The 22,317-nt window shown below is 41.9% G+C and overlaps 1 long non-coding RNA gene across 1 annotated transcript in view; it reads left to right on the forward strand.

The window, feature by feature from the left end:
* Window positions 1-15,841: 15,841 nt before the first annotated feature.
* The window catches only part of LOC121821549 (uncharacterized), a 36,704-nt gene continuing 30,228 nt past the window's right edge, over window positions 15,842-22,317 (forward strand). The window contains exons 1-2 of the long non-coding RNA XR_013043621.1: window positions 15,842-16,133; window positions 21,790-21,855. This is a non-coding gene — a long non-coding RNA (uncharacterized LOC121821549). The remainder of the gene's footprint in view (window positions 16,134-21,789; window positions 21,856-22,317) is intronic.

The raw sequence follows: 22,317 nt of genomic DNA on the forward strand, positions 1-22,317 counted from the left end.
GGCTCAGCCCAGCCTATAAACACTGGCTGTCTCTGCCAAGGAACATGCCCCTGCCCCTGGTGAGATGGAGAGATCCTATCTCCCTCCAATGGCAGCCACCAGCCCCCCTGCTAGCCCATGGGAAAGGGTATGCTTGTTTTTTTCCTCAGAGTGCCACTACGCCAATATGGCTCCCAGTAAGAGATATGTGCCTGGCCACAGGTCAGCCTGCTTCCACCAAGGAGGAAATAACCCAGGATGGTTAATGTATATACTCCCCTTTTTTGCTCTCATTGACGATCAAAAAAGCTGAAGACTTGTGAACCCTCACTTTTCCTCATTTTGTATGATACCTTTTGAGATGAAAAATGTTGGAGCTAGCTAAATATATTAAGGGCCCATGGTCAGCTAAGTTTCTATATTATCTATTAAAGCTAACACACAAAATTTTCAAATTAAATCAGACAAGGACAGAGGTCATGGCCTTTGACTATTTTAGTTTTAAAAAGGTTTGACATAATATAAGAAGGCTGTTTGTTCCCTTGTGGATTCTCACTTATGTTGCTGGAGGGCTTCTCTCCAGGTTCCCCAAGCCCCGCAGTCCCACAATCCACTTATAAAATAATCACTCAGACGCTTATATCACTTATAAACTGTATGGCCATGGCAGGCTTCTTGCTAACTGTTCTTATATCTTAAATTAACCCATTTTTATAAATCTATACCTTGCCACGTGGCTGGTGGCTTACCAGCGTCTTCACATGCTGCTTGTCCTGGCGGTGGCTGCAGTCTCTCTCCCCTCAGCCTTCCGCTTCCCAGAATTCTCCTCTCTCCTTGTCCCACCTACTTCCTGCCTGGCAACCTATTTCTTGCCTGGTCACTGGCCATCAGTGTTTTATTTATATAGAATGATATCCACAGCACACTACATTTTGATTGGCAGGGTGATGCTTTTAATCTTTTCTCCTTTTTAAGTGTATCCTACAGCACATCCAGCAAAAATGGGTGGTGACTAAGGTGCCTCTACAGGTGTTAATAGTCCTCCACATGAGGTCATGCATGCCTGGTTTTCTAAAATTCAAAAGGCTACTGCCTGACCCTCCCCACCTGGTCTGACTCCCCAGGGATGGACGCTCTTCAAGAGCTGACAATCAATGACAGGTAAGAGCTTCTTTGGCAAGCCAACCTAATACTGGCACAATCCAGTTGCTAAGCCCCCCTGAGGTGGGGTCAACAAGATTGGAACAAAGATCTCTGACTCCTGCTGAGTGCCCATGTAATAAAATAAAAGGGTAGATATGTAGTAGGACAGGCCCATAGGGTCAAGGAAATTGGCTCAAATCAGTTACCAAGGCATGCATATAACATACATCCTTATGAGCCAACCTGGAATCTGCCTGAGGGCCTAGCAATAGGTGCTGTCAGAATTCCTGGTCACTGTCAAAGTTTCTGATCATGTGGAGTCTGCCTGAGGCCCAGCAACAGGAGCTGTCAGAGTTCCTAATCACTGTCAGAGTTTCTGATTGTACCCAACCAGTGAGGGATGGCCACACAATGCCACCAGATTGGGACACAGCTTGGGTGCTGGGAGGAGGATACATAAGGCCTTCCCCATTATTGAATAAATGAGTCTGCTGTTCAACTGACTCCTGATATCTGCGTCATTAACACTTCACCTTCCCACCCCTTCCCCCAAGGGAGCCAGTAGAATCCAGCAACATCTGGCACCTGAATGTGGGGCTTCTGTTACTTTCTCTTTCCTGGTGCAGATTCTGATTGTCTTCTTCCCTTCACTCATGGTACTTGACAGCACCCTCAAGAGAATGTGTTTCGGTGAAAAGGCTCTTCAGTGTTGTGTTCTTTTGGTCTCTTCAGCAGATAAACATTGGGATCCCCATTTCTTTCCTTCTTTTGTATTGTCTGTCATGTTTTTTCTGCCAACCCCATTAGAAAGGCACATTTTTTTCTTGCCCCTTCCCCCAAGGGAGCCATTAGGATCTGGAAACACATTTGCTCACCATAGTTCATTGTACAGTGTCCATTGCTGCCAGGGTCACAATAGTCATAATGGGAAATGGAGACAACTTAATTGTCTTTCAACTGATGAGTAGAAATACTATTCAGCTGTAAAGAAAAATGAAATCATCATTTTTTTTTTCAGAAGAATGTATGGAACTAGTAGATAATATATTCAGCGAGTTAATCCAAGCCCAGAAAGACAAATGCCTCATGTTCTCATTCATCACAGTTTATAGCTCAGAATCTTCAAATGTTAATATAAAACACAGAGTAACTGCAGAAACTAAGAAAGTGAAAAGGGACCATGGGAAGGAGGCTTGAGAGTGGTAAAGCAGGATATAGCTAATCAGAAATGTGAAATGGAAAAATAGGGAGGTTGCTCCAACTGGAGAGGAGTGAGGGAGGTCAATACAGAAGGAAAATGGGGGAGTAGGGATAAATGTCATTAAGGTTGTTTGATAAAGCACCAAGGAATACTATTATTTTATATTTACCTAAAATTATAAACAATACATAGGAGTATATTTGTATACACACACACACACACACACACACACACACACATATATATATATAGAGAGAGAGAGAGAGAGAAAGAAAGCTAGATGTAGATAGATACACACATATATGTGTGTGTGTGTGTGTGTGTGTGTGTGTGTGTGTGTGTGTGTGTGTGTGTGTGTTATGCTACTTGGAGTGACAATGCTTCCCACATGAACTACATCTTAACAAAATTCCTGGTACAGAGTAAAAGAATCTTTCAAATGATGGTTGGACAGGGTAGTCTAAATGATTCTTAAAACAGTGTATGCTACTGCTGTTTCTCTTCATTGCTTCTCAGACATTTAAGACAAGCCTCTGTTGCTGAAAATGCCACACACCAAGGACACAGGACTTGAATTATTCAAGCTGGGTCGAACCTGAAAGCCTCCTTCCTGTGATCTAGCTACATGATATCAGAAAATAGTATACAAACTGCCAAGGGAGGGAAGCAAGTAATATTCTCACTGAGCTGTTATACCTGTGAACTACAGCAATAAACAACACGGTAAGATCTGTAAATGTGCAGTAAGGTGGTAACCAGTAGCTCTAATTGAACATACCTCCCACCCCCACCTCACCCCCTCTGCCCCCTACCATGGCCCACTCAGCCGGAGGGAAGTCATGCCTGCTACTAGAAACCTAGCCAATGTCCTGGGTCTACTGAGGTCATGGATCTTTGTTAGCTAGTTTTGTTTTGTTTTGTCTTTGTGATAGAATTTCTCCGTGTAATAGTGCTAGCTACCCTGGAACTCACTCTGTAGACCCCTCTGCCTCTGCCTCCTGAGTGCTGGGACCACAAGGCTGAGGTCATGGATCTTAAAAGAGAACCTACTACCACTACTTTGCTAAATCAGCATATTTTTTACTACATTCTAAATCTTATCATTACACTCACAGATAAGTGTAACTATGAGAAGTGTAACTATCACCCCTCATCAAAGAAGCTTCTCTTTAAAGAAAATGGAGACCATTACAGAAAAATCGTAACTGGACAAAATGCATTCCAGACCCAATGGATACACCTACATCACAGCTCCTGAATCTATTGTTCATGGAAAACAGAGGAAGAAGAGGGGTAGAAATTTTGTAATAGTCAGAATACCAGAAAATCTGCTGTGAAACAGCCTCTCATAGAAATGGCTTACACAAACAAGACCAGAACAATGACAAATCATGTTATTACAGATGGGTAAAACCTCAGGGGTGATCCCACCCCTAAACAAAGAATCTTTCATTTAGCATGTACTTTGCATTAGAGACTACAAGTAATCCAAAGATTTTTAAAACTTAGGAGAAGGTGCATGAAGGTGATACACAGACGTTGTAATATTTATATTAGGGACATGGACATCTTTGGACATCCATCCTTTAGTATCCATGAGGAGATCCCAGAATCAATCCCCTGTGGATACCAAGGGATGACTATATTTTAAAATACATTAGTATATGTTCAATATATCAAATGTGTGCTGCTTATTAATTTTATTCATTGTTTTCTCTATTATATCAATATATATTTTAATCAAATATCCAAATATCAATATTGAATGCATATTAAACATTAAGGTAATATATATTACAGTATATTTATATGTCTAATTACAGTTAGATCCTTCCTGCCAAGGTACAAGTCTACTTTGGCCACAACTAGCTGAAACATAGGAGGGAATCAATGGCCCAGGACTGCTGAGCCTTGTAACTAAGGATCCTCATGAGAGGGCAGAGCTACACACCCAAACCCTCTTTGTAAACTCTGTAGGAAAGGGTTAAAGAGATACCATTAGTGCCCACTGACTATATCCTTTCCATCACATCTGAGTTACGCTGATATTTGGTCAATGAACCCTTTAAGTGCTCAAGTTTGCTGCTGACTGCTGAAAGGATCTACCCCATGATCCAAAGACTAAAACTTCTATCTTCATGCCTGACTTCTGTGACAATGGGGAAGGCCACAAGTTGAGTTCAGTTACACCAATGATGCTGTCAACAGTGCCTACATAATGGAATCTTGTGAAGTCCCTGATCAAGATGGGCATTAAGGGCATCAAGGTGCTGGGAAGGTGAGCCCCAGAGAGAATATGGAAGGCTTGCCAACCCTTCTCTCATGCCTGGCAAGGTCTATCTTTTGATTTAACTGTTTCTAAATTATATTCTTCCTATCAGCTGGTAAGTAAAGTGTTTCCCTGAGTTTTGTCAGCCACTACAGCCAATTATGCTACTTGAAGAAGGGTCATGGTCACACCTAACTGGACAAAAGTGAGGGCTACATGTAGATCTTACTGTTGTGTTTGCAATGAGGGAGCTTTGTGTAGTTGAACCTTGAATTTGGAAAGCCTGAAGGATGGTTAATATTGCAACTTAACTGAAGGCCTGATGCAGTCATGCATGCCCACAATCCCAGAACTCAGAAGCTGAGGCAGGAGAATTGTGTGCTCAACTACAAACTGGACTACATAGTAAGTTGGAAAGAGGCAAGGGAAAATGGAGGGCAAAGAGGGGAGGGAGGAGGAGGGAAAGGAAGGAAAAGGATGAGAGAAGGGGAAGAGAAGCCAGGAGAACACTAGACTACATAGTGAGTTGTGGTTGTAATAATAAGGAAGGAAAGCAAAAACAGATTTGGTGGTGTGGTGGATTGAAAGAAAATGGCCCCCAAAGAGAGTGGCACTATTAAGAGGTGTGGCCTTGTTGGAGGAAGTGTGTCACTGTGGGGTGGGCTTTGAGGTCTCCAATGCACAAGGTACACACAGTGTCACAGTTCACTTCCTGTTGCCTGCAGATGAAGATCTGGAACACTTAACTCGTTCTCCAATATCATGTCTGCCTGCATGTCATCATGTTTCCCACCATCATGATAATGGACTAAACTTCTGAAACTATAAGCAAGCCCCAACTAAATATTTTTCCTTATAAGTGTTGCTGTGGTCACGGTGTCTCTTCACAGCAATTGAAACCCTAACTTAAGACAAGTAGGAAAGTGGAAAGAGGGAATATAGATTGAATCTTTGGGCACAGAGTTGTTTTCAAAATACCAGAATTGATCAGCAGGAGAAAAAACTTTTGCAGTTTGCAATGGAGAACACAGTCTGAAATTTCTCTTCTAGCTAACCAACTGTAGGGTAATTGTTGAGCCACAGTACATTTGAGAGATGGCTGCCTAGTATGAAGAAGATGCTTCTATTTATCCATGTCTGCAGTGCTTTTCACTACTCTACAGCATGGAAGGTCTCACTGAGTGTGAGGCATTGCTACAAGGTGTAGCAATTCTAAATGAACCTTTTCATTTTCCTGTGTAAGCTTCTGAATCCACTGCTCTGAGATCAGTAGATGCTAGCTTGTTTATATGTATGACCTAAGAGTTATGAAAGAGCCAGAGGGAATTTTTAAACTTTTCTTTGGCCAAATTTTGTGGTTCATAGAGCCTTGGTCCTGATTTTCTTAAAATATACATAGAATTAAACTAAGAAGCAACTGTGGTAATAATATCAAATACTTCCCTAGCATTGAGCTTTACAGCCCCATGTGCACATGCACTGGCTTACTTCTCATGAAGCATCTCTGGACATGTTAATTCTGAAACATCAGAGTGGATGAAGATGAGAGAATGTGTGAGTGCATATGGTGTGGGCATGTGCGGTGTGTGTGTGTGTGTGTGTGTGTGTGTGTGTGTGTGTGTGTGTGTGTGTGTGGTGTGCTAGTGTAGGGAAACAGAAGCAGAGAGCTTGAGGTAGAGAGATTTATCATAAAAAAAAACTGGCTCATGATTGTAAAGGCTAGCAAGCTGAAATGTGCAAAGCTGACATCTCAGTTTGATTCTGAAAGCTGAAACCTACAGCAAAACAAGAAAGATTTAAAGATTTCCGGATAGGAAAACTCACTATAAACAGGGACATCCCTCTTGTTCTATTTAGGCATTAAATTGAATAGATGAGGCAACTTCCACGAGACAAGACTACCCTTTTTACCCAGTCTTCTGATTTCAATGTTAATCTCACTCCAAACTCCCTTATAGACATATCCAGAATGGTATTTAGTCACAAGTGGAGGCACCTCACAGCCTGACATATAAATCAATCAGTACACAATGGCACACATGCTGCTCAGAGAGAAGCAACCTTTCTTCTTTGTGGGGTCCACCTTCCAAGCCCCTCCTGAAACTGTTGGTCTAGGCCAATGATGCCTATAAGCACACTTCCTCACAGCCCCAAATTCCCTCCTAAATGAGCCCTGGCCATCTGAGGGCCAGTCTCTTGTGGGCCTCAACTGCGGGCATAGCCAGCATCTCCTCCATGATCCTGTGGCTTGGGAGGCAGAGTCTTCTCTGCAGCCACCCGCTGCACATTCCTCAATTACAGCTGGTTCCTCAGCAAATATATCACCACATATCCTCTAGGAAGGGTCACCAGTCCTGGATTTACTTAGAGTCCACACCAGGTAGGAGGCCTTTTGGTGATCTGTATCAACCTCTGGGTGTGAAGAAGTCCTGTTAACCCTATGTGTGTTCTGGCCTCCTCAGCTTTCCTATCTATATGGGAAGGGCCATGTTTACTAAACTAACTAGTTTCTTTTACTTCATCACACTGTTGCCCTAACTCCAGCTGACAGTAGTAGCATGTGCCAGCTCTTCCCCTTAATTAGGGTAGTATTTCCTAGGCATGGGCACATCAATGATGCTACACACACACTCCCAAATACCCTCCTGGTTTTGAACCCCAAATCATCAACCACTTTTGTGATTTAGTTTTCAGTAGCAGCCACCAGAGCCCTGTTATCCTGCTCTAAGGAGAAGAAAACAAACCATGAGCCAACCACACAGCTGGTACCTATGGGGAGATACACAAACCTAGCTTGGCTTATGTCCAAAGCTGTGCCTCCCTGCTGAGCAGGCTACAGCCGAGGTCATGGACCACTGGGTGCTCACTCTCTGGGAAGGAGAACCAAAGCAACAACCCCACTGCACAGGTAGTATATGGGCCCAGAGCAGCTATTCCTTGAAGAATTCTCAGTGAAGCTGACTTAAAATGGTGGTTTTTCTCAGCCAAAGAAGTACACTAAGGCCAGATGGGGCTGTACTAGACTCCCTGGCTCCAGAGCCTGGGGGCTTGGATGCCTCAGCCTTAATTGAAGGGTCTGCACTTCCTTCCCCAAGCTAGAACACCACCGCAACATGGGCTGCTTATGTCAAGACATACAGCAAGTAAAAGTTCTGCAATCTTCACACACAAAAAATATCAACTCTTGTAAAATTTGTGTTATCCCAAATAGGAAAATCTGCAGATTCTAGTTCCTCTAGCTCTGCCCATTTGAAAGGATGGTGGAAATTTTCCTGGACACTAGTGTGTTGGCCACATATAACCTGGACAGGGCCAAGTCCTCATTAAAATTTACACGCAAATGTTCATGCTAACAAGGAAGGTAAATTGTAAACCAAATGTATCCAAGTAAAAAACCTATGAACAAAACCAAATTATCACTCTTGAACTTCATAGTGCATTGTATGATGATTTCCAAAATGTTTGAGATCATAGCATTTAATTTGTTGACATTCTTTTTTTTTTCTTTTCTTTTTATGGTTTTTCAAGACAGAGTTTCTCTGTTTAGCCCTGGCTGTCCTGGAACTCCCTCTGTAGACCAGGCTTGCCTTGAATTCACAGAGATCTGCCTGCCTTTGCCTTCCGAGTGCTGGGATTAAAGACATGCGCCACCACAGTCACGCTATGTTGACATTATTAATGGGATAGAACGAGAGGAAAGTGGAGAATGTGATGAGGAAAGGTTTACAAAGGTGTATTGTTGTCCAGAATTGCTCACAGATGGGCCAGAGTAGTCAGAGATTCATGAACTATGATTAGAGAACTAGAAGATGGGTCTGAAGTACATAGCCGTTTTAATCACATGGTACATTTCATGTCTGTTTTACTCTGGAGAAGCATGACACAGGTATTATCAACTAGGTGGAAAGGGTCACTGCTTAGAGAAGGGCCATCCTCATAGACTGAACATGGCAAATGTTTCAATGGGCAAGAACTGCAGAAAAGCCCCTAAAACCACAAGCTAGTGCAGACTTAGCCTATCAGTAATGGCAGCCTTTCCCATCTAGGACATCCTAAGAAGACCTGTCTGCAAAGGAAATACTGTTCATTTCCATGGGATAAATATTCCCATCATAGTTGATGTTGAGCTAGCAGTGCTTTGATGACCAGGTGGCAGAGCTCCTGTTTACTTAACAAGTGACTTCCCTCTTGAGCCAAATCCAGTGGACACAGCTTTGGGCTATATCTTGTATATTCAACCCAAATTTACTGAACAACTGACCACTTCTCACTTCTCATCTCCCCTGCTGCCTCCCAGGCTTAACCCCCATAATCTCTCACCCAGATCCTTGCAACTCCCTCCTCATCAGCCTCCTACGCAAACCATTCTGGCTACCCTTGGCTCAATGACCTCTTCTAGGGTGACAGCTACAGTACTGTCACTGAGGGCCTGCTCACCATCTGCTCACTGGGGGATGGGCTCACCATCTGACCCACCTCTGCATTTGCTTTGGTCACTCTGTCACCATGCTACCTCCTCAAAGTCCCTGCCTCTGGTTCTACAATATGGCAGCTGTCACCTGCCATCTCTACTAATACTTCCTCCTAAGCCTCATGTATTGGCTCCCAACTTAGCCTCCTGTTAGAGCTCCACGAGTGTCCTATCCAGTGTTCCATCTTGCCTCCTTTCTTCACTCCCTCCTACGGAATTCACATGCTACACTATCAGTGATATTATTTTGTGTCTCTTCACACTAAATGTTTTGCTTCCTATACCCTATGATTTTTATCTACTATGTTCACTGACATATCCCTAGCCTAAAGCAGTGTTAGGCCTCACATTGAGTGAGTGAATAAAACCCAGAGCTAGTTTGAGTAAGTGGTACAGAGTAGTGGCGGTGCCTGCCTTTTCTCCCACTGAAGTATTTCCTACTTTGTTTTGTTTTGTTTCATGAGACAGGGTCTCATTATGTAGCTCTGGCTGGCTTGGAATTTGCTATTTAGGCAAGGCTGGCCTCAAACTCACAAAGATCCACCAGCCTTTGCCACAGCACAATATTCTCTCTGGCACACTGAGAACCATCTTAGACAAGGTGCATATACTAGATGTAGCATAGCACTTGGATCCTGTCATCCAGCTAATTTCTTCAAGTGGAAGCAGAAAGATTGGGATCTGTCCAAATGTGTCCATAGCAGAAAGAATTTCCATTCATTCACTCAACCTATTAATTCTAGCTCAGCCAGTAGGAGAAAATAGCTACCCACTCTCTACCAAAAAGACTAGCTCAAAGTGAAACGGCCAGGAGCCCTCAGTAGGAGGCTTACAGGCTTTTTTCCCCTGCAATTCAGAATTCAGAATTCATCGACAGGCCTCTTGTTTGACCCCAGGAGTCTCCCTCAATCACAGGCGCTCTTGGAACTCTCTGCTCTTACTGCCATTTTATGCTCCCAGTCTTGATGTAGCTGGACTTTAACAGACTGATTCATCCAGGTCGTTGTCCCTTCTACTCAAATTACCATTTTCAATATGAACGGCAGATGAATTTCATTACACAAAATAGGAATGATATTAAAATTGTGGGATACTGTAGAAAGGAGTAATTTAACGAAGAAATACAGAATCATTGTCAGAAAAATAAAAGCAAGTCCCGGTGATGTCAACTGTGTGGCTACTTAGGAAAAAAACCTCTTCCAGAGGACAGTATTTCTAAATATTGGGTCCTCCTGGGTGTGATTCCTCTGAGAAGCCTTTGTGGGCCACAGGCCTCCGGCAGTTGTGCGGCATTAGCTATGGATTATGAGACCTCTCTGCCGGCCCCACCCCTGCACTGGTCCCTGGGAACCTGGCTGGTTTCCGGATCTGCAGCCTGCGTGGAGCTCCACCCAGGAAGAGGGATCAATTTGGTTTGTCTTCGAGGGCCACTGCACTCGGCCTCTCTGTTCTCACTGTGGGCACGGAATCCATGTTCCTGTTAGTGCTTCTCCACTCTTCTTTCTTGACTGCAAAGTGCAAACAGACAGCTCGGCATAGCAAGTGTCACGTTTGACTGAGCGCCCAAGATGAGCCCTGGGGCCTTAAGAGCGCTCTGTGCCCTTTGTTGGCATAACACGCGAACGTGAACCCCTACCCACTACTCCACCACTTTGGCACAGCGTCTCTTTTGTGTTGTATGCTCCTGCACAGCGCTCCTTGTGAGGTCTCCTAGCTCATGGAAATGCCTTCAGGCTCTGCGCTGTCAGCTGGACAGGTGGTGGGCCGACTGGCAGCAGTGACATCTAGTGGCTCCAAACGGTATCTAAAATTAACAAATGTATTCCCTGCTTCCCCGCAACTCTGGGCAGGGATCAGAAATTTAGAAAGCACCCTAGGCGTGGCCTCGGACAAGGAGATGTGTCCAAGACTGTTTTTTGAAAGACCCTGACTGGTCCCATCAGCATTTTCATTTGCTCCCCATGAGGACAGAACTCAGAAGGGAGCAGTCACCATACAGGCACGTGGACAGAACAGAAGAAGGAATTCGTTGTTAAGGAAGCACTCTTACTTACACTGCGGATGACCGAGTAGTCCTCAGTCATCCGCAGTGGGTGCTCCATTATTCTCAGAGACAAGTGCTGCAGTTTGTAATTTAGAAGACTCCCTCCTACACTGGCCAGTGCTCCCAAAGCAATTGCAGTGTCAGGAATCTGGCTGAGATAAGGAGTATGTGTACCTCCAGGCTCAAAAAAGTCACAGCACTGAATTAACATTCAGGAATCAACTTGGAACCTTATATGCACAGCTTCTCAGAACCTGTTCCCAAGGAGACTGAAAATTTGGGTTAAGTTTTATTTGTGCAGTTACTGTGTGGAGAATTACTCCTCTGTCTCCATGTGGATGAAAGTCACTAGATAGCTTAAAACTCAAACACATAAGCATCAAGAAACACTGAAAATGAGTTTTTTAAGTACCAACTCACTAATTGGGCTTATATGTGTTTGGCATAGTAGAACCAGCAAAATTGATTCAGCATACTATGAAATCCCCACACTTACCACAGGTTAATGCCACAGGGAAGGCTTACCTACCCCTATGCTTGAATATAAAGTGTTTTGATATCAAGTTTTTGGATTTTGGTTTTGAGGGATGTTGGTGTTACAAGTATGAGAGCAGGTGAAGGGACTGTCATTCTGTCCCATGTTCTGAAACTGTAAATCTTAGTCACAAGCTTAATAGCAAGGAGCACTTCACACTATTTACTAAAGTATGATGAGAATCTACTTTTATTTAAGGGAGAAAAAAAAAGACAAAACTTGGAAACCCTGTCTGAATAAAGAAAAGACCAATATAGGATTCCTGTTTTGATGCTTCCAACATGGAACACACTTTAAGGTTGCTAGTTTCACCCTCAGGTCAGTTCCCTGCATTCTCATCCAGTTGGTTGCTTATAACTACCTAGTAGGTTAGCTGTTGGCCCTGTGGGTCAAGTGTGCCCATACACTGACTCCCAAACGCAGAGCATGCCTTGTACTCAGCAAGGCCTCAGAATTATCGAATAAGTAAGCACAGTAGCTAAACCCAGAGGAGAGGGTGGCTTGGTTAAGACTTCCTAACCATTAGCATTTTGGCCAAAGTAATTAAAAAAGCATTTATTAAGCAGAGGAAAAGTGTGTCATTACTATGTTCTGCTCAGGTGTGAGATTGGCCTAACAGAACACAAAGAACGCTGTAGGCTGGGAGTCACATAGAAATCACTTCAGTGGGCCATTCCATTGCCTGCCCTATCTACAAGAGCTTGAATTGGTAGCCCTGAGCACTCTCCTCCCACTGCCAGCAGCCAGAAAGAATTGTCCTCATCTTGTGGAGCTAGGGCATTATCATGTTGCTAAGAAGAGTTGTATTTGTATAGCAGTGTGCAAAAACCACTGCACTTAGCCTTACCCTGATGAAGCCCCTAGGGCTGAGAAATTCCTGCTTGTGCTTTTTCTCCTGGATGTAAAAACAGAACATAGACCGCAGATCATTTCAGGGAAATAGAGAACTGAACAGAAGTAAATTCCATAACTCATACCTCAAAGATCAGCACCCACAGAAGCCCCAGGGCTGTGAGGTATCAAGTTTCCCCTTACAAAGAAGATAGAGCAGTCCTCCTTCACATACCAAATCCACACTCCTAACACACACACACACACACACACACACACACACACACACACACACAGGCACGCAAACATGCAAACAGCATTCTGGAACATTATTGTGGGAATGACTCAGAAGAAAGATGTGCTACTCAATGAATCCCAGCAGAGCTCAGCTTTTCCTGGGAGGTCTTCCTTAGGAAGGATGGCCCAAGCTTTCACCCTGTGGCTAATGAGATCATCTCCCTGGGAAGGGTCTGGATAGGCTCCTTAGGCTCTGTCTGAAGCAGGAATGGATCTTCTGTTCCAGTATCCAGGCTGTATTGACAGCCCTTGCTATTTCCTCTGCCCAGAATCCCTTCTCCCTCTACCAGGGAAACCCTGTCCAAGTTTTGTGGCTTTTTCTTACTGTGTCTGTTGCCTAGGTTGTAAGGTCCTTGAAGGATGGTTCTCTAGTTCTACCTCCATTTGAAGGAACTGCCCTCATCCTGTTGACTCTTGAAGTGGAAAAAAAAAAGACAAAACAGTTTCAGTGCTGTTTGAAAGTCCTAGCTCACATCAAACTCTGTCTGAACAGGAAAAGGGAAAGAAAAGTTTCAATTTTCCTAAGCCCAAAACATCAAAATGCCCGACCTAAGCAGAAGTCTCTCTTAAAGGCAAGTTCCATTTAATTCAGAAAAATGTCTTTTCTATGTAAGCCCCTGGGCCTTCTACCGTATGGGTCAGAGAACATTCTAAATAAATTCTGGTAACATAAACACAGAAAGGAATTCTCTGACCCACTCACAGAGCCGCTGCAATAGGAGAGGTAGGGACATCTAGACATTTCACACACAGCTAACTATCTGCCCCTCGTTACAGAGAATTTTCTGGGCCTCAGGCCAGGTTCTAGGGCCAGCCCAAGGCTCATAGGTCTGGGGCTGTAGGGGTGGTCATACTGACCCTCAGCAAGACACTTCTTGCTGTTGTCTTCTCTGGAGCAATCTTCTGGTTGAGTGATCTTTGGAAGTAGCAGACCAAGGCTGTCACAGGGAATGAAGCAACCTGACTTGAGAACTCATATGCCAGTTGAAGAGTAACTCAAAAGTCAGCATATAGAGAGAAACAAAACATAATTTCAGATTGGGATATACCATCATGAAAATAAGCACATTTTTTCACACTAGCATTTAGTCAATGATCTGAAAGGGCAAGTTCTTAAACAAAAGCAGGCAGATGTTATAGCAGTAGTACACCCAAAGGTGGAAGGAATTTGCTGAGTTGGATAAGTAGAGAAATATGCCTGAGCAAGAGAAAGGCAAAGGTGGAGTCCAGCAAGATCTCTTCTTTCCTGTAGCCATACAACAGCCCAGAAGGGCCTGCAAGGTGTGCCCAGCTGCTCACCCATCAACCAAGCATATTACACTGTACAGGACATGCATCAACATGTATTTCTAATTCTTATCTGTGAAACAGAAGGAAATTAATCTTTGCTAAGTTCCTGAGCTAGAATATTATATAAGTTTTACCAGTCGTACATGCATGTGTGCGTGTGCGCACGCGTGCGCACGCACACACACACACACACACACACACACACAGAGTAAAGCTTTTTGTCCCTGACCATACAATCCAAAGACACGCTGCTGCAGATACTGTCAGTAAACAAATGTCAAGTCACCTTGCTGTTCCACCTGTCCAGTTCTCTGCAGTTTCAAAAGACATTGCTGTAGCCCTTCTAGGAGGTTTACATTGCACTTTGGGATCCTTCTAGATTGGGAGTGTTATGTAAGTGTAAGTGCATCATCATTACTCTCAACATGGATTTATCTTTCTCTTTAGCACCACATCGGGTTTGCAATAATGCAGCTGCTTCAGGACAGAAAGGAAACTATAAATGCAGAAAACCACAGCCAGTAGAAAAGAAAGCCTGGAAGGCCTAAGCCAACTCCCATGCTCAGCAAGTTGTTTTTCTAGTCTCCCCTAGCCAACACTGCCCCCCACCTCATGTTAAAAAACAACAACAACAACCAAATCCTGTGGAAATTGTCCATACCTAAAGCTTGGCTTGAAGCTGAGTGTGGTGGTGCATGCTTGGAATCCCAGAACTTGAAAGGATAAATGAGGAGAATCAAAAGCCACATAGGTAAATACTGCCTCATATAAAAGTGAGAGAAAAGGGGGCAACTTGGCTGATGTGGTTATCGTTAAGAATGCTCTAACTACTATTCCCCTACTTTTTGGAGTTTGCTTATGATGGAGTGAGTGAGTGAATGTGTGTATGTATTATATATACAAATAAAGTAAAATGAAGTACAGTTTATATATACAAATAATTTTAATTACTCAAGCCCTAACATGCATCTAAACATTTTGAAAGGTACTCTTATACAACTTCCACATCCCACTCTGACCCACTCCACCTCAATTATTCTGCATCTATGCACATATATATGCATAAGCATGTATAGGTATACAATACCCACATATACATGCACATCTATGCAATCACAAGATGGACACATGTACACACATGTGCATGTGTACTCACATCTCCATGCATTAGTGTTTTAAGCACTTCCTAACAAGTCCCTATCACTTGCTCTTTTCTATCTCCTTCTCAAACTGAATTTATCAGTCCCATCCATAAAATTTTCACAGGAAAAATTCATGTCCTTCACTAAGCTATAATAAAATGTTCTACATTCTTAGGAAACTGATATTTGTTGATGTGACCCTTGACTTCCATGTAAATGCCACCAAAAATGGGAATTTCTTATTCAAAAGGAGGCCTTAAAGAAGTATGTCCTGAGATATTCTTCAGGTATTCTTCAGATATTCTTCAGCCTGGCCACAGAAAGAAAAGCCTGTGTGCAAGCTTAGGCCTAGCTGTGCCTTATAAAAATTAATGCACTCAACTTCTGAAGTGGCAACTGTACAAAATAAAATGAAATGGGAGTTGTGTGGACCTTTATTCCACCCACACTGTCACTCTGAGGAATGTGCATTCTTCACACCTCCCAGTCATCCAGCTTTGGAAAGAAAAGAAAGACTTCCCCCATGTGGAAAAATCTACCTGCTGCCTCTATGATTTAGGGGGTGTCAGCCTAACCTGAAATAATAAAGACCATTATGATGTCACTGTCTCCATACTCACTTTTAGAGCCTGTGGACCTTCCTTTCAAAAACATGCGTTTATGAATAGGACTCTGTGGTGGCTGACATGTTGTTGCTGAGTCAGTATAGTTGTGAGAACTGAGCCTGAAAAAGGGGCTTTACAAGACCTTTTTGTGTGGCTTGTTATAGCCAGCCCATTGGCTCTCCTGCCATTTCACTAATGTACATCAGATTTCACAGTGCAAAATCAAAACTCGGACTACTACAGTTAGTTCATTAATCAGCACCAGGACATCCAGAGAGAACAACTCCAAAGTCTACTAGAATGTATGGAATGTAGCAGAGACACAGGTATGTGGAATAACCTAAAATCTTGCTATTTCTCTGGCCTCCAGTTTTCTGATCATGGTGGTATCATATGGATGTGTTCCACAGCCATTTTGGGGGCTTCACAAAAATAAAAGAAGAGTATAAGAAATGTTGAAAACTGTTAAGAAATGGGGTAGAGAGGTAAAAACACAAAAGCACAAACTGAGTCATTACTACTAACCAAGAGAAAAAAAATCAGATCAAGGGGAATAGATCACTTTGGTTTAGCTGCATGTTGTATTAAAAATCCAAGAAACAGCCATAACCTCCCTATTTCCTCAAACGGAGGAACAACCAATAGTGTTGGAAATGGGCCAGGTCCTTAGCATGTGCTTAAAGAATGCTTTTTGATTTTCCCCAACCACCCAAGAGTCTTTTTGAGGGGCTGTGGCTGGGCCTTGTGACACATGTCTATAATCTCAGAACTTGGATGAGAGAAGCAGAAGGATCATGAATTTGAGGTCTGGGCCACAGAGTGTGTTCAAGGCCAGCCTAAGCTAATAAAGAGACTCTGTTTCAAAAACCCAAGAACTCACTGATAAGAGTGCTCACACAGCATGCACAGGGGCTGTACCATTCCCACTAAGCAGTGAGGAGGAAGAGGAAGAATCTTATGAGAGAGGAGAGGAGAGAAGCAGGAACACTTTTAAGGTTATGTAGACCCCAATGGACCAGTGACTTACTATCTTATTTGAGAACTCAAGCTCCCTATTTCTTCCAATGAGGCATTCATCCCATTTTAAATGTTAAACATAAGCACCTTATTTATTATAAACACATATACATCTTAACATTATTACCGCAATGAGCTTAACTTCCTTTTGTGTATGTAGAAAGATTATCTAAGATTTGATATCTGCATAAATCTCAAGTATATGACATAGTTTTGATGACTACAGTCACTGTAACAAATATTAGATCCGTGATATATTCATATCAGAATGTTCAGACCCTTGGGCCAACACCTCTCCATTCCTCATATTTCCTAACTCCTACTAACTACTCTTCTACTCTTTGGATTTTATGCATAAGTGAACTCATTCAGCATTTCTTTCTATTTTTGGCTTACTTCAAGTTCATACATGCTGTTTCAAATATAGAAATTCCTGTTTTTTTCCAACACTGAGTAATACATCATTGTGTGTGTACACCAGTATTGTGAATCTGGTCATTCAACTGACACATACTTGGATTATTCCTGTTGGGGTTATTGTGACTAATGCTGCTTGAAGAAGGGCATGCTGATGTCTGTTAGTCATATTGATCCTGTTTCCTTTGTATAGGTAACAAGTAGAGGGGTTACTGGGTCATATAGTAACACTATCTTTGTTTTTTGAGGAAATGAATACCATTTACACAATGGTTATACAAATTTCCATGCATACCAACAGTATGCAGGCTTCTTTTTTTCCACATTGGTCCCTACCAGTCACTTGTGTTTTCACTCCAATAGAGATGAGGTGATATTTCACTGTGGCTCGGACTTGTGTTTCTCTAACAATTATTGACATAGCACACTTGTTGACATTTGTATGCCTTCTTTGGAACAACGTCCATCATATTCTATGCACCTTAAAAAATGGCTTTATTGTATGAGTATCATGTATTTTACACACTAACCTCTTGCTTGAATAATACTCTATAGGCTATCTTCTCATTTTACTATTTCCTTGCTGTAAACTTTTGGAGTTTAAGTTGGTCCTACTTGCCTACTTTTATCTTTATTACTTTTGATCACATATCCAAAAACAATCATTACCAATGAGGTTTTTGGGGTATTACGTCTTCTAGTTCTTCAATTTCAGATCTCAAATTTAAGTTTTTGTTAGTTAAAAATTGTTTTGTTGATAGCATAAGAGTTAATTCCATTCTTTCTCCAGTTGATAACCAGTATTCCCACTGAAATTTATAGAGTATTCTGTTCTTAGTCTACTTTGTGTACTTGATGCCCTTATTAAAGATTGATGACTAATCTGAATTTATTTCTGGGATCTCTGTTTCAGTATATTTAAACACACACACACACACACACACACACACACACACACACACACACGTACATTGTATGTGTAATGAAATAAATAATTTAAACAAACCTCCAGTGAAACAGAAGTAGTAATTAAAACTCTCCAAACTAAAAAGGTGACATGGATTTAGCTTATAATTCTCCCAGCCCTTCAAAGTAGAACTAACACCAGTACCTTCAAATCCTTCTACAGATAGAAATGGGGGACATTCTCAACACTTTTTATAAACCACTATTACCCTGATAATACCACACTGAGAGTCAAAAAAAAAAGAAAAGTATAGACCAATGGTTTTTTATGATCATTGATGCAAAAACTCAATAGTTGCAAAAAAGAATTCTTGCAAATCAAATTTAAGAACACACCAAAAAAGTCTGTGCAACATGATCAAGATAGCTCCATCTGAGTGATTCAGGGCTGTTTCAGTATAAACAAACAAATAAATAAATAAAGGAATAAATAAATAAATAAACATAACTTAGTTAGGATTTTGGGGGGCTGTGAAGAAACACCATGGCCACAGCAACTCTTGTAAGGAAAAACATTTAATTGGGGTAGCTCGCTTACAGTCAGAGGTTCAGACCATTATCATCACCCTGGGAGCATGGCAGCATGCAGGCAGGCATAGAGTCCTTTATCTTGTAGGCAACAGGAAATTGACTGAGACACTGTTCGGTATCCTGAGCAGAGAAAACCTCAAGCCTGCCCCAACAGTGACACACTTCCTCTAACAAGGCCATACCCACTCTACCAAAGTCACACCTCCTAATAGTGCCACTCCCTATGAGATTATGGGGGCCAATTATATTCAAACTACCAAAATAATCTAACATATAAACAGTCTAAAAGAAGGGAAAAAAAGATGATCATCTCATTAGATGGCTTTTGATAAAAGTCCAATATCCCATCATGATAAAAATCCTGAAGAGACCAGTAATACAAAGGACATATTTCAACATGACAAAGGCAGTTTACAGGAAGCCCACAATCAACATCATCCTAAATGAAAAGAAACTCAAAGCATTCCCACTAAAATCAGGACCAAGACATGGATGTCTATTTTCTCCATACCTACTCAGTATAGTACTTGAAAGCTAGAGTATTAAGAAAACTGAAGGAGATCAAGAGGATACAAATAGGAAAAAAAGACACAAAATTATCCTTATTTGATAATGATATAATTCTATACAGTAAAGACTCAACCAGGAAACTCCTACACTGATAAACACTTTCAGCAAAGCAGCAGGATACAAAATCAGCACACAAAAAACAAAGATTTGTGTAACTGAACTTTTTAAGACATTGAAGGAAAAAATTGAAGAAATTGAAAAATGGAAAAATCTCCCATGCTCATCAATTAGTAGAATTAGTATTGTGAAAATGGCCATCCTACAAAAAGCAACCTAAAGATTCGATGCAATCCCTATAACAATTCCAACACATTTCTTCACATAAATAGAAAATAATAATCTTAAATTTCATATGGACATACAAAAGCCAAATAATGACTAAAATAATCCTGAATAATGAAAGAACTCCTAGAAATATCATCATCCCATATTTCAAGTTGTATTTGTAGGGGCCCACAAAGATTTCATAGTAAAACCTTATTCTATCTTGACTCAAGGTCAGGGAGTCTGAGCTTGTTTCACCTCCCCCCCACGAGGCTGCATAATAGAATGTTTTGGCCAAAGGCATGGTTACCAGGTGTCTTGTACTTCAAGGCCTAATTACAGGATGCTTTGCCATAAGGCGTGGTTTCCAGATGTCTTGAGTACTAAGGAGGTGTTTACACTTGTCTGTACTTTGTACCTTGAACTGTGATGTCCTTGCAAGGGTGAGGTCTTTTTGTTCCCCTTAATTTGTGTATAAATAGGCTGTGAGTAATAAACTCAGGCATTTGTGGCATTGACCCAAAGCTGTCCTGAAGTAATCCTGTGTCTGCCTTTTTCTTCATCTATATCTCTCTATATTTTATATCTATCATTTCTCAATCCTCAATCCTCCATTCAAGGATCATTCAACAGATCAGGGCAGGACTACAACAGTATTACACAGATATGGTTAAAAAAAAAGCAGGGTATTGGCATACTAACATACATGTTAATCAATGGAACACAGTTGAAGACCTAGGCATAATGTCATATACCTACAGTCATGAAGTCTGCCCTTATGTCTGTGGTTGATTTGTCCAGTGTCAGTCCATTGAAGGAAACTAATTTTTAGTAAGAAATTTTTTTTATTCATTTTACATACCAATCACAGATCCCCCTCTTCCCTCCTCCTGTCCCTCCAGCCTCCCCCCTCAACTCACCCCCCATTCTCCTATAAGAAGGTAAGGCCTCCCATGGGGAGTCAGTAGAGCCTGGTAGATTCAGTAGAGGCAGGTCCAAACCCCTCCCCTGCCTCAAGGCTGTGCAAGGTAGTGGGCTCCAAAAAGCCAGCTCATGCACCACAGATGGATCCTGATCCTACTTTCAGGGAGTCCCTTAAGCAGATCAAGCTACACAACTGTCTCACTTATGAATAGGGATAAGTCCAGTCCTGTGGAGACTTCACAGGTGTTCGTCTAAATTTCATGAGTTCCCACTAGTTTGGTTTGGTTGTCTCTATATGTTTCCCCATCATGATCTTGATGTCCTTTGCTTATAGAATCCCTCTTCTCTCTCTTCAACTGGACTCCTGGAGCTCAGCCTGGTGTTTGGCTGTGAATCTCCACAGCTGCTTCTATCAGTTTCTGGAGAAAGGCTCTATCATGACAGTTTGGATATTCACTGATCTGATTACTGGGATAAGCCAGTTCAGGTACCCTCTCCACTATTGCTAGTAGTCTAAGCTGGAGTCATCCTTGTAGATTCCAGGAAACTTCCCTACAACCCACAGCTCCAGAGAAGCTAGTTAACAAGGAGGATCCAAAGAGGGATGCATGGATCACCCTGGGAAGGGGAAATAGATGAGATCTCTAAGAGTAAACTGGGGATGAGGGGTGGGCAATAGAGGATAGGGGATGGGGGATGAGAACAGAAGGGAATGGGATGGTCAACCTGAAACAGGGATGGAGTGGGAGAGCAATGATAGAGGGAGACATCATGGGGATAGGGAGAAAACTATTTTAACCTTTCCCAACAGGTATCAATCACAAATAGCTTCTTGTTCAGGGTGGGACTTTATCTACTTTCCCTTCTCAATGCTAGGATTTTGTCTGAGTTGAACCTGTGCAGATTTTGTGCTTGCTTTCATAGTCTCTATAAGTTTATATGTGCATCAACCTTGTTGTGTCTAAAAGACACTATTTCCATGGAATCATCCTCCACATCTGACTTTTTTCTAACTTTCATTTTATTTATTTTTGTGTCTTTCACATCATGCATCTCAATCCCATTCATTTCCTCTCATTCATATCTACCTTATGCCCTTGCAGCATCCCCCTACCAATAAAATTTAAGTAAAAAAGAAAAAAAAAGGAAAACAAGTCTTGTCATGGAAGTTGTAGTGTGACACAGTGAGCCATACAGTAAATCTTTTTGTCCATATATCTTTATTTGCAAGTGTTCATTTCAAAGAGTTTCTGGTCTGACTCTTATAATCATTCTGTCTTCTCTTCCATGTAGATCCCTGAACCTTAAGGGAAGGACTGGGTGCTTCAAAATTTCTCATTCTCTGCACGTTGCCCAGTTGTGAGTCTCTGTGATAATTACCATCTACTATAAGAAAAAGCTTCTGATAACAGTTGTATGATGCATGGATCTATGGATATAGCAATATTTCATTAGGAGTCATTTTATTACTAGGTTCATTTAACAAAATAATAATAGCAGATTTCCCCTGGGTCCATGACTTATGTAACCTCAAGTTTTTGAACACTTTAGCAGTGTCGTGTATAGGTTCCATTTCATGGAATGGGCCTAAAAAAAAGTCAGTCAAAAAGTGGTTGTTTACTCCCATAACACTTGTGCCACTATTGCGCCAGTGTGTTTTGTAGACAGGTCACCATTGAATATTGAAGAATTGGTATCTGGGTGAGATTAGGTCAGAGTTGGTATCTGAGTGAGATTACTGATTACTTTTAACCTCTGGTTAAAAAGTAACCTCTGCAGCACCATAAATGCTAGTCAGTAGGGGTGAAGCTTCAAGTTTGG

This window comes from Peromyscus maniculatus, chromosome 12 (genome assembly GCF_049852395.1).
Source record: "Peromyscus maniculatus bairdii isolate BWxNUB_F1_BW_parent chromosome 12, HU_Pman_BW_mat_3.1, whole genome shotgun sequence".
Classification (NCBI taxonomy): domain Eukaryota; kingdom Metazoa; phylum Chordata; class Mammalia; order Rodentia; family Cricetidae; genus Peromyscus; species Peromyscus maniculatus.